Source organism: Anomalospiza imberbis, chromosome 2 (genome assembly GCF_031753505.1).
Source record: "Anomalospiza imberbis isolate Cuckoo-Finch-1a 21T00152 chromosome 2, ASM3175350v1, whole genome shotgun sequence".
Taxonomy (NCBI): domain Eukaryota; kingdom Metazoa; phylum Chordata; class Aves; order Passeriformes; family Viduidae; genus Anomalospiza; species Anomalospiza imberbis.
Genome location: NC_089682.1, coordinates 5,022,883 through 5,030,242, shown reverse-complemented (window position 1 = coordinate 5,030,242; position 7,360 = coordinate 5,022,883). Strand labels below are relative to the sequence as shown.

The window sequence follows — 7,360 nt, the reverse complement described above, 5'->3', positions numbered from 1 at the left end:
CCGTGTGTGTCCCCCCCCGTGCCGGACCTGTCCCTCCGTGTGTGTCCCAACCCGTGCCGGACCTGTCCCTCCGTGTGTGTCCCAACCCGTGCCGGACCTGTCCCTCCGTGTGTGTCCCCCCCTGTGCCGGACCTGTCCCTCCGTGTGTGTCCCCCCGCCCCGTGCCGGACCTGTCCCTCCGTGTGTCCCCCCCCGCCCCGTGCCGGACCTGTCCCTCCGTGTGCGTCCCCACACGCGCGGCTGCTGCCTCAGTTTCCCTGCGGCGGGGCGGGCTGAGGGCGGCGGCCGGGGCGCTGCGGGCGGTGCTGCCCGCGCTGGAAGGCGGCCGGCCGGCCGGCGGGGCGGGCGGTCGGTCGGGGGATCCCCGCTGCCGTTCCCGGCTCCGTTTCCCCGTTCCCCCCGCCGTCCCCCCCCCCGGCCCGTTCCCCCCCCCCCCCCCGCCGCGCCGCCCCCTCGCCCCCCGCTCCCCCCCGGCCCGGCCAATCGCGGCGCCGCGCACGTGACGAGCGCTCCCCGCGATGACCTCATCCCTCGGTTGTGGGATGACGTCAAATTCAAGATGGATGGAATCACGGCGGCGGCGGCGGCAGCGCGGGCTGAGCCCTGAGCGGAGGCGCCGAGGGGGGCGAGCAGGGGGGGGCGGCCGACAGGGTGAGTAGCGCCCGCGTGTCGCGCCCGTCCCGGGGGCTGCCCGCGCCGCGCGGGTCTCCCCGCGCACAAATCCGTCTTTTCCTGACGTAACTCTGAGGTGGTTTTTTTTTTTTTTTCCTCTCTCTTTTTTTTTTTTTCCCTCTTTCCTCCTTCCCCCCCCCCACCCTTCCTCCACCGAGCGGGGATGCGGCTCCCGCGCGCATGCGCCGGTTACGAAACTCTTCCCCCCGTCCTTGGCGGGGCGCGGCGCAGGCGCCCGGAGCGGGCGGGAGGTGCCCGCGGCCGCCGCCACATCGCCCGGCCCGCCTGCGCCCGGGCCCCGCGGGGGCGGCGCGGGGGAAGCGCTCAGGGCGCATGAGCGCGGCCGGCAGCGGTGGAAGGAAGGATGGATGGATGGAAGGAAGGAAGGAAGGAAGGCGGGGAGAGGCGGGTCGGGAGCGGAGCGGGGGAACGGGAAGAGGCACGCCGTCCTCCGGCGCCTCAGGAGCCCGTTACCCGCTGCTACGGGGCGTGAGGGCCGCGAGGGGCCCCAGGGCGTGAGGGACCGGTGGTGTGAGGGACGGTGGGGACCGGTGGTGTGAGGGATACCAGGCACCGGGTGTGAGGGACCGGCGGCCCGGCGCTTCACGCTCCGCCGGCGGCTCTGGGCTCTTCCCCCCGCTGCCATCCGAGCTCAGAAACGAGAGAGGCGCCGCGAGGGCCGTGACTCGGGGACACGGCTCCTCCCAGGTGTGTCTGGAAGGGAGAGCGCGTTTCATCTCCCCCCAGCGAGGTCCCCGCGTGTAAGTGCAGGCAGGTAGCAAACCTCAGCGATGTCTGTCCGTCTAGAAAGGGGAGGTGTCCGAGGATGGACCGGGCTCTGCTCGGTGGTGCCCGGCAACGGCCAGAACCTGGTGCACAGACATTCCACCTCAACGTAAGAGCTTTCCTGTGCAGTGACCGAGCACTGGACACATTGTCCAGAGAGGCTGTGGAACCTCCCTCACTGGAGACATTCCAGAACCATCTGGGCACAATCCTGTGCCATGTGCTCTGGGATGACCCTGCTTGAGCAGGGAGATGGCAGCAGATGACCCACTGTGATCCCTTCCAACCTGACCCATTCTGTGGTTCTGTAAACAAAGTGTGGCTTTGCTGGTCCCAGCACTCTTGGGCTGGATTATTCATCAGGAGGATGAAGCACATTTCACAGCCAGGTGGGGAAATCCTCAGTGGTGGGCTGTGCCTGTGCAGAAAGTTGTGGAAGGTGTTTTACCTGGTCACAGGTAAAAAAGAACTTTATTACAATCATCTGTAAGATCCAGGCTGCTATGTTCAGATTGGATGAGGCTCGTGTAAATAAACAGGAGAAAAACAAGGAGTTACTATTAGACAGGAAATAATTGTGGAATGTGTGTATACTGAGTGAGCTCATCTTAATAATTAAATAGCAATTGCTTTAGTAGCTCTTCCTACCAAAAAAATGTAGTTGGAGTCCCAGTGGAAGTAAGAGGTAGTAGCTAGGCTGTACATACAAGAAGAGATTGTGATGAATTACACAATCACAGAGCTTTTTGTGAATACACTGAATATCTTGTAGTTAAATTAAAATTAATATTTTATACTTAGATAAATTAATGTGAAACTAGATTTTTTTTTAAACGTATTTTTGTACAGGAAGTCTTTTGATATTAAATCAGGAGTAGTAAATGCACACTACAGGTAAATCTAGTACTGTTTTATGTGTAGGTTTAGTGCTCTGTTGCTCAAACTGACAAAGTGCTCTGACTAAAATTTTCCACCAGCAGTATGCTGATCCTCTTGAGGGGAAGTTTGGAGCAAATTTAAGCAACTGTTTTTATAAACCTTGTTAGCAAAAAACCCCAAATGATGTGGCCATCTCTCAGGTGGAAAGGGATCCAACATCTCTTTCAGATGTGTGTTTCACCCATATGCTGTAGAGTTGTAATTTCTTAAGAATATTTTGTTTACCTTTGGAAAGTCCTGCCATCCTGACTGGATCGTGACCATTTCAAGAGCTGTCATTTACATGTTCTCAGCAGGGGCTTGCAGGGAGATGTCACAAATTAGAACCTCTGGAGTTTTCAGCTGCAGAGCCATACCAGGATTCCTTTGGGATTTCACCACTTGTGAGCTCCCCTGATTGTGCTTTAATGTTCAAGGTAACTTAACCTTTAGAACATCTTATCATTGTTACTGAATATGAAGCAGGCAGAAGCTTTTAAGAAGTTCCCAAAGTGTTTTTTGTGCTGTACATTCAGTGATAAATGTGAACTTTTGTGCCTCCTGTTCCCCCTGTGTAGGTTCCGAGTGCTAGGGTGATACTCTGCCACATCCATCTCACATTGAGAATGCTCTGCATCAGTAGAAGCTGCATATTACTGAGAAATTAGGTTTTCTGAGCTCATGGAGGTTTCTTTGTGTGTGATGCTAGAGAATACTAGCACACAGAGAATTGAGTGCTCTGGTCATCTTTGTAGTGATGGCTGATCACACTTCCCTCCAAATTAGTTAGGGGTAGATCAACCATTGGATTTAAAAGGCAGAAAGCCTTGAGCTTTCTTACTGTATTGAAGTTGTTTTGTTTTGAATTTCAGGATCTGTGGAGCAGTTACTGTTAAAAACCAACCCTCTGTAGCTTTCAGGGTTTTGAAATTCACTTTATCTGCAAAATGGTGATAACTTCAGTGTGTGACCAAGTGTGGACTCGGAGGGGAGAGGAAGTTGCGCTGTAATCAGCACAAGGTTTGTTCTGCACTGGGAGGGGCTGTGCTCTGAGTCACATGCTGCAGTTGCAACAATTTCAGCTCTCATTAAACATTTGAGCAACTGAGCACCTTCATTTTGAAATCTGTCTCATGTAATGATCTGAGATCCTCAAAAAGCAACAGAAGTTTTTAGAAGCAGCAAAATCATGGAAAGACTGCAATATACTCTGCTTTAAAATTGGTATTCTGTGCAGAGGGGGATTTCCTTCCCAAATATTTGTTGTAGTTTGATATTAGTCTTTGTACTGTAATATTTCCATTTTTTCCCCCTACTGATAATATTAAAGACATCCGTTCTCTTATATTTTCTTTCAATCAGCAGTGAAATAAAAAGAAATTTATTGTCTTTTCTTATTGACTTATTTATGTATTTCGTTTTTATGGAACAGTTCAGGCATATTTTATGAAAGAAAGTGTTGGGTGAGTCTTCAATCTTCCTAAGCTCCTTCCATCTCCACCTCCATCAGTTCATCAGTCTCGTGGTCCATCACAAATACAAGTTTTAAAATCTCCTGGTCTTGATTGTTGAGGGGTTTTCCCTCTGAGACTTAGTGAAACACCACATCCTTCTTGTGCAAATTCTCTCCATGCAGTCTATGATGAAAAGACATGAAAAATCCTTTGTCCAAATATATATATTTTTTTTTTTTAAATGCCACAAAACTTTTCCTTTGGTAGTAATTTTTATACAACTAAATTGCATTCTTTGGGAAAGGAAGAAATATTCTTCCCTTTTTTGTCTGGGAGCATTAATCTCCTTATCCAAGGTTTATCCTACCTGAGTACTGAACAGTGTGAGTAACGTTTAGGTTGCAACTCATTCTTATCAACCTCTGACAAGTTGTGGTTACTGCAGGGACAGTTCTGACACAGGGCACAGTGAGTGTCCCCTCCACCCCCTCACAACCCTAAAAACAGTGTACTTGGGATAGTAAATACGCCTGACAAAGCCCCTTTTAATGTAAATTAAGAGCCATGGGAGGAAAGCAGCAGAATTACAGTGATTTCTAATCACTGCCTCGCTCAGTCTGTCATAACCAAAAGGAATTTGTTTATTCTGTACCAAGACATAACTCTGAGTACAGTCCTTCAGCTGTTGAGGGTAAGGGCCAAATTTCCTGGAATTCCAGTAAAAATAAGACCATCTCAAGTCTCATAAATACTTCTGAGGAGTAAAGAAAATACAGTGCTCTTGCTCATGGAGCTGGATTTTTAAATTATTTTTTTTTAACTATGTAAGACACAGTCTACCTTCAATTCCTTGTGGACTTAGAGTAAACTGAAAATCTTCCACATGCTATTCATGAGCTTGTAAATCCCTTAAGGTAAAATTCATCTAAAATTGCTGTTGTCTTTCCTCTTTCCTGTGTCATCTTCTCAGTATCTTGGCCAGAATCAGTGATGGCTGAATGACATTTTCTTTGAATCTCTTCAGTGGGAGGAAGATAACCTGCATGCCCTGCATCACAGCTTTCTCACTTGGAATTTTTTAGGCTCAGCTTTTATATTCTGCATTTTTCAGATTAAATGTGTGATCTTTCCCCCCTCATGTCTCATTTTTTAAAGAAACATTAGTGTAAACACTATCCTGTTGATAAAATGGTACCTTACAGGGATGTGTGGCTTTTCTTCCCATCCAAAATACACTGTGCCTGTAAAAAGCACCATTATAATACTAAAAATATGACCACAATTAGGGTTAGTCATTTTTGATACACTAGCAAAATTAAAAGCTGTATGTAGACAACTTTTTAATGTGAATTAGGCCAGTTAATGTGTCTCATCTAGTAAAGCAGATGACTGAGTATTACTCCATTTGATAAGTATATCTCAGCCTTGCCAATAAAACAATAAAATCAACATGTAGAAATAGTACAAGTGTACACATTTGGTCTACAATTCTTCAAATTTCATACATCTCTTACCAAAAAAATGACAAATATTTCTGGGAGTGAGATTTCTGTAGTGTTTAAATTTGATGGCCATCAAGCCTTTCAGACTTGTCCCATCAGAGAGTGTGTACTGAGTAGGAGTACAAACATTACAAAGCAAACGTTGCCTTGTATTTTGCACTACAAACCAAATATTTCAAGGGAATGAAAGATTAAGAACTCCTAGGGAAAGGTGCTTTTAAACTTTTCAATATTTTGAATTAGTTTACAGCAATTGGAGGCTGAGTTACACACCTTTTAGTCAAGTCATGGAGGCCAGGACAAATATCTTATCAAATTGTGTTTGATGGGATTTAATCTTCACTAAATGTTTCAGGAAGAACTTTGAGAGCTCCCAGCCAGCATTTCCCTGCTCTGTCCCTTCCTGTCGCTGGATCCACTCCCTGCTCTGACACAAGGCAGCCCTTCCTCGGAGGGGGAGGAGGAGACACGGGCTGCTCTTTGCAGGAGCAACGCCTCGTTAGACTGCTCTGAGAGTAAGATGAAATTGCACCCTGAGCTGCTGCTGGGTTGTAAACAAGAATGGGAATGACAAGAGGAGCTTTGTACTCTGACATTCTCTAGTTTGCTGCACGTCAGGGGGAGCTATTTTAAGTGTCAGAACGTGAAACCGAGGGTATGATCTGAATGTGAAAAGTAGCCTCTTATTTCTAAGTCAGTTTCATGTCTGTGTCAGGTTAACTGCTAATTATTTGTCTAGAGCGTAGGGCAAAATAGACTGCAGAATATTCAAACTGAAAGTAGGTTTAGATATTAGAAAAAAATTCTTTACTGTGAGGGTGGTGAGGCACTGGCACAGATTGCCCCATCTCTGGAAGCATTCAAGGCCAGGTTGGATGGGGCTCTGAGCAACCTGGGATAGAGGCAGGTGTCTCTGCCCATGGCAGGGGGGTTAGAACTGGATGATCCTTAAGGTCCATTCCCAAACCATTCCATAAATCTATGATTAAATATTCTTTTTCTCTCCCTAAATGTCTGCTTTTATATATGTGGAGGATAAATAGGTAGAAATTAGTCCATCAATTTCACACACTAGCAAGCATGGTATTTATGTGATTTTATGCCTGTCTTCATACCAGTGAGTCTCTCTGTGCTGCTGACCTATTAGAAATGAGAAACGTTTGTCTTCATGGAGAAAGTTCACAGTGCTGTCTGCAGTGGGAAACAGCAATAGCAGCGAGATCTCATTTCATTAAATCCAGGAAGATAGAATCCCCAAGCATGCAGCAAGAGATTATTTAAGTATTTAGGTAGAAAAAGATTATAGAAATGCAAATAATAATCCTATGTGGGTTTGCAGTTTTTACCTACAGGTTTTGGGGGTATATAGGGAGATGTGTAAAATCTGTATGTGCTGTGGGAGAGTATCTGTGTTGCAAAGGCTGTTGATGGGAGAAAAGATGTTTTATAAACTGTTGCCAAACTCAAATCATAAAATCCAGCATAGGGTCCTTGAGTAGAAGCTTAAGCAGTCGAGGTTCCTTTTTCATCTGGACTTGTGACAGGCAAGTAAGGGACATATCTACTCTTCGGTGTCTGAAACAGCACCTGAATTGTCAAGAGCCATCAGATCCTCAGGAAAGCACTCAAATGAATGCAACATTCCTGCATTTTCCAGGGGATGCCCCAGGAAGTCACTTGTATTTTTTATCTGAGTCTTCTAATCCACATTTCTTTGCTCTCTTTAGTGGGTTTGTCCCTGCCATGCTTCTTGTGTGCTTAAACCTGTTCAGTCTCTTTGTTTCCTCCTCCATCGTCATATTCTCTGCTTCCACCTGCACTTTCTCACAGCCCTGGCACCTTCTTGCTGCAATATTGCATCTCATGGAGGGTTTCAGAACATCATCTTTCCCACTGCCCCCCCAGCACACTGTTAATGGAGCTTCAGCTGACAGTGATTTCCTTATCATGGAAGTCAGAAGGCAACATCAACATCTCTTAGTTGCTCATGTATTTGAGGGTGTAGCTTACACTGAAACCACACATGAG

General features: G+C 47.1%; 1 protein-coding gene across 3 annotated transcripts in view; it reads left to right on the top strand.

Annotated features, from left to right (window-relative positions):
• The first annotated feature begins 519 nt into the window (after positions 1–519).
• ZBTB21 (zinc finger and BTB domain containing 21) overlaps positions 520–7,360 on the top strand; it is a 19,505-nt gene continuing 12,664 nt past the window's right edge. Inside the window, exon 1 of one of the 3 annotated variants that reach the window (XM_068179577.1) lies at positions 520–651. The gene's annotated coding sequence lies outside the window, so the exon portion shown is untranslated. Of the gene's footprint in view, positions 749–1,947; positions 2,814–7,360 lie in introns of those variants that run through there. The other 2 variants (XM_068179576.1, XM_068179575.1) reach the window with 2 other exon arrangements.